Source organism: Penaeus chinensis, chromosome 41 (genome assembly GCF_019202785.1).
Source record: "Penaeus chinensis breed Huanghai No. 1 chromosome 41, ASM1920278v2, whole genome shotgun sequence".
Classification (NCBI taxonomy): domain Eukaryota; kingdom Metazoa; phylum Arthropoda; class Malacostraca; order Decapoda; family Penaeidae; genus Penaeus; species Penaeus chinensis.
The window spans coordinates 7,372,398-7,377,397 of record NC_061859.1 but is presented as its reverse complement, the minus strand read 5'-3'; the positions used below and the strand labels follow the sequence as shown (position 1 = coordinate 7,377,397).

The following is a 5,000-nucleotide window of genomic DNA, read 5'->3' as shown; positions in this document are numbered from 1 at the left end:
GCAGAGAGAGAGAGAGAGAGAGAGAGAGAGAGAGAGAGAGAGAGAGAGAGAGAGAGAGAGAGAGAGAGAGAGAGAGAGAGAGAGAGAGAGATAGAGAGAGAGGGTGGTGGGGGGGGGGGATCTAAAGGAGGTATATCATAATTACGAAGAGTAACAGCCAGCATGAAGAGAGCTAGAAGATGAAGAGAGACATATTGACAATTTGTTGATGAATAATGATCTCGAAACGCCTGTAGTAGTCGTAATGAAATGAGATAAGAACTTAGCTGTGTGTGTCTAGATGGCTGTGCGGATTATGTAGATGTGAATGTCACCTCCTTTGCCTCTTACACAACATAGCCGCTACACCCTGTATCTTAACATCGACCACAGATGCACAGCAACGATATGTAAAGCTCAGCAGGAAGAAAGGGGGCCTATAAGTCAAGCCTGCAGTGTAAGTGTACTGTATGTAGACATCATAGTGGACATCATGTAAACACGTTTCCTTCACGGAGAGTCACCAGCAGAAGGCCTTTTACACAACATCGGGGTCAGGGTCAAGGTCAGGGCACACTGTAAAGGTAAACACAAGGGCCGAGACTGGGTTGTTTACGAGGGTGTTTTTTTCAGGGGTTAAACACGAATCACTGGTGTGACATAGAGGCCAAAGGTTGCACGCAGAGGTTAAGAGCAAACCATTAAGGAATTTATAGAAGGGCTGAGAATGAATGGATCTTTCTTTTTTAAGGTCGGTAGTGCTGAAACTATGATTGATGTGGAATCAATCAATAATGTTATTTTTTTGTCCTTCGCACTGAACAGAAAGAACTTCGGATCTTTCTGTGTGTGAGTGAAGTTGATTTGATATGCCCTTTTCGCCAGCTGACTTAGAGAACAAACAGATATATGTTTATGTTTCTTCTGAGAGCAAATATGGACATTGGAGAACGCCTGATTTGGGTTTTAGGGAGAAGGATGCCCAAGTTATCGACGGATATAGTGTCAGGGTGTTGGCATAATGTGAAGACATATTGACATGAGCAACATGATTGGTGTGAGCGGGAGAATGAGTGTGGCTGAGTTCCGTAATGTAGGAGCTAAAGGTTCTGGATCTAGTGGCTGTTGGGCGAAGAATCTGGGGCTGTGTGTCAGTGGAAGAGGGGGAAGGGCGCCGGGGGAGAGCAAAGGGGTTGGAATTTTAGGGCGTTCCTGACTCCGGAAGCACCAGCATGCATTTGAAGCTCACTGGAGAGGAAAGGGGAGGGAGGGAGGGATAGCAGAGGAGGTTCTTAATTACTCATGAAGTTGAGGCGGTGAAACACTCATCTGGGCATTTTAAGAACGAAGTCATATCACATCCCGAAGCAGAAAAAAAAACTTGCAAGTACTTCCTTTTCCATTTTCTTTTTTTTCCTGGTAATAAAGATTATGATATATGTCATGCCTCTTCGTCTCCGCTTGAAAAAGAGTAGGGAAAAGAGAAGTAGGAATTCATTCGAATTAATTAAGGTGATGCAGTTTAAGGTAAACTGATAAAAAACAGTTGCTTCATTAGTGGTATCAAATGATTAATGACGAAGTCATGACTTGGGCAAAGTTCAAATGCAGTAGGGATATTTATCTTGGATCTTAAGAAAGTGTCGACCGGCTCCCTAGCCAGCCGATGTTAAGGAGCCGGCGAATGGTCAACAATGCTGTGCAGTCTATTATCATGGGGATTTTACAAATTGAAAAAGATGAGATTATTAAAGAATTATTTTTTGATAACGAAGAACCCTACTGTCACTTACCATGGGACTGCAAAGCCTATCTTGCCCCTGTGCAAGGGGTTCTCAACCACCCAAAAGGGTTTCTAGAGTACTCTCTTTGCGGGACGAACCTCCCCAGGGAGTGGTCTTCCCTGAAGGGCTTCGGATTACTGGCGTTATGGACTGGCCTTGAGACACCTTCAGGGAACTCCCTCGGGAGGTTCTTAAACCTTACACACTTAATAATAGACCTATAATCACACTCTTCTTCCTCTGTGAGATATGATAAAAATAGAAACAAAAGATACGTTCACAGAGGAATGTTTAACCGTGACTTTCTTGTTTATTTTCCTTTCTTTTTGAAAATGTATATCCTAAACAAAAAGCGACACTGCCGAAAAGAGGATCAGTCACCACCTTAACAATAACTCTGACACCTTAAGGGAATGTGGTACGATTTTGCCATTGGAATGATTCTCAGTTTGGTGTGTTTCGTTACGTTCCATAAGAATAGGACATATAAAAGCTTGAGGTTAAGTTGCATGCATTCATATAACGTTTTGATTAACTTGGCATTTCAAAGAGCATTACTCTTGAGTTTATAAGATCAATTAACATCTCAATAGTGATTTATCGAGAAAGTATAACAATTCTAATTCTGCCGTCAAGACGAATTTAGCATTGAATAAACCGTTCCTTTTGCTTCTGCCCAAAATTTTGTCTCAGGAGGTATAGGCGCACCTGAGGCAGCTTAGATACAGCTTTGATATGAACCCTATATGCAAATGACAGGCAGGTGTGATTGAGCCCTCCCCCCGGCAGGTGCAGGGTACAGACGTGGTGGCACTGAGACGTGGTAGCGAGGCCCGGTACAGTGTGAGCGAGGACTCACCCAGGTGCGTGTTTCCCAGCAGCTGGATGGTGCTGAAGGATGTCTTCTTCTGGCGCGGGGAAGAGCCCACCGAGCCAGGGTCACGCCCCCCGTCTGGAAGGGCGCCACGAAGCCATTGTGACCTTCACACCTTCATAGTCTTGTTTACCAGAGGCACTTCACAACAGCATCACCAATCATCACTATACTGACTACCATCACCACTATACTGGCTACCTGCTACCATCACCACCAACACAGCACTACGACCACTACCATCATGCCTACTCTCCCGCGTCCCGGCTCTCTGTCGCCCCTTTTATCCCTCGTGCTGCTGGCGACTCCTCTTGCTCCGCTAGGTTCAGCTCTTGCGCTAGCTTTCACTAACTGTCATTTTCTCTGTTTTTCTATCCCATACCTCTCTGTGTCTGTGTTTCTCTATCTCTCTAATTCTTTGTCCTTTTCTCATTCAGTCTCTAGTGTTCGTATTAGTCTTTCTGTCTGTCAGTATCTCTTTCTCTCCCTCTCTCTCTCTCTCTCTCTCTCTATCTCTCTATCTCTCTCTCTCTCTCTCTCTCTCTCTCTCTCTCTCTCTCTCTCTCTCTCTCTCTCTCTCTCTCTCTCTCTCTCTCTCTCTCTCTCTCTCTCTCTCTCTCTCCTATTTTTTCTCTCGCTTCATATACTATCACGATGTCCAAATCAAATTTACGTGAAGAGTCTTTATTTATTTATTTATTTATTTATTTATTTATCCCTTTTTACTAAGACTATTGGTACAATATATAACCTTTCACCTGGATCTTTCGAAATCCAGTTTTATTCTCTTAACAACACAGTACACAAACATCTATAAAGCTACAATAGGCGGCCTTCATTACTAGATTCAACACCATGAACTGTTCTTGGGTTAATGGATGTTTCATCTTCCGCAGCAGGAAATACATTCAAACTCTCCAGCAACAACTTTCATGCTCACACAATTTACAATCAATATTTTATATGCAGGTCTGTTGGAAAAAAAGGCAGCTGATATCCATGAAATCCCTATACCTTTGTACATCCTACAATCTATATTTCTTTTCTTGAGGTTGCATCGGGCCACTAAAGCGGTTTTGTACGTTTATACCACACATATATAATGTGTTCTCTTTAAAATAATCAGATCTTAAGAAATTCTTTGACCAAAATCTGAGGGATGCAGAATGCTATACTACCAAAATCAGAATAAACAATTCATCTTATTCACTTTATGTAACTATGTCTTGACCTTGCTAGAAGTCCGCTCACAGGGAAAGAAACTGGAAATGCTCTGCTATTTGTGGTTTGAGATGGTAGTGGTATTTAAGAACTTAAATTCCTAATTCACATTACAGTGACGCTGTGAATGGAGTTGTAAGCACGACGGAACAACTCATGGTCATTTTCATTCACTTTCTGTCTACGTATGTGTATCTTGACAACGACGACAACGATGATTATTTCACTGATTTTGTACTAGAGCAGTATTTGTCCGATATCATTAAGCAAGTTAGATTACAGAAAGAGAATGGTAAGGTGAGGTCAACTGGACTCTGCTTTTACGTTGAACCTGAATTGTATGAATTATTTAACTAGATTTAATACCTATCACTTATCCTGAATTACCGAACGTGAAATTTCTCATTTTATTTAATTTGCTGAACCCACTGTCTCTTACATCATCCCGGTGTGTTAAAAAGAGCCCAAAAATGTATAATTCATTTGGTCTCTTAACTGTAGATAAATGTTAACAGACGGTTAAAATCCCTTATTTACCCTGAAGCTTACAACCTCTGTTATTACCATCAGCTCGCCTAGACCCGCATCCAACGCCAAACACACGACGGCGCTACAGCAGTGCCCCCCACCCCTCCTAAAGGAAAACACGAAACACCGGGGAAGTAACTTCTCCTGTCCTCCTAACCGCCCCTTTCCTACCTCCACCCAGCAACCACGCCACACACCACAACAGCATCATCGACAGCAGCAACAACACCAACAGCAGCAGCAACCACAGGAGAAAACCTCTGTTTTATATGAATATATGGGACGCGGGAAGCAGATGTTGGTGGTGGCTTGAAGAACCTAATAGACGCCACTTAATGCCTACCTACGGCACTACAGCGGCCCCACAGCCAGCCTACTTGACAACTACCACAGCCACTCACCACTAGCTCTACTACTTATCACTAGGACTACCACTTACCACTAGCACTAGCACTATCAGCGCGTTCAACTAGGTTATGGCGTGGAAGAAGGCCAGGAAGGCAGGGACAATCGCAAGGGAGAAAATCGCTCAGTGTGCGACGTGACACTCCCAATGGCCCTCCGCGGAAGCTTGTCATGGACCGGACAGGTGTGACATAATGGCAGAATCGTCC

General features: G+C 43.4%; 1 protein-coding gene across 1 annotated transcript in view; it reads right to left on the bottom strand.

The window, feature by feature from the left end:
* The window catches only part of LOC125047546 (ras-specific guanine nucleotide-releasing factor 2-like), a 111,204-nt gene that overhangs the window by 44,680 nt on the left and 61,524 nt on the right, over positions 1-5,000 (bottom strand). The gene's annotated exons all lie outside the window — the stretch shown is intronic.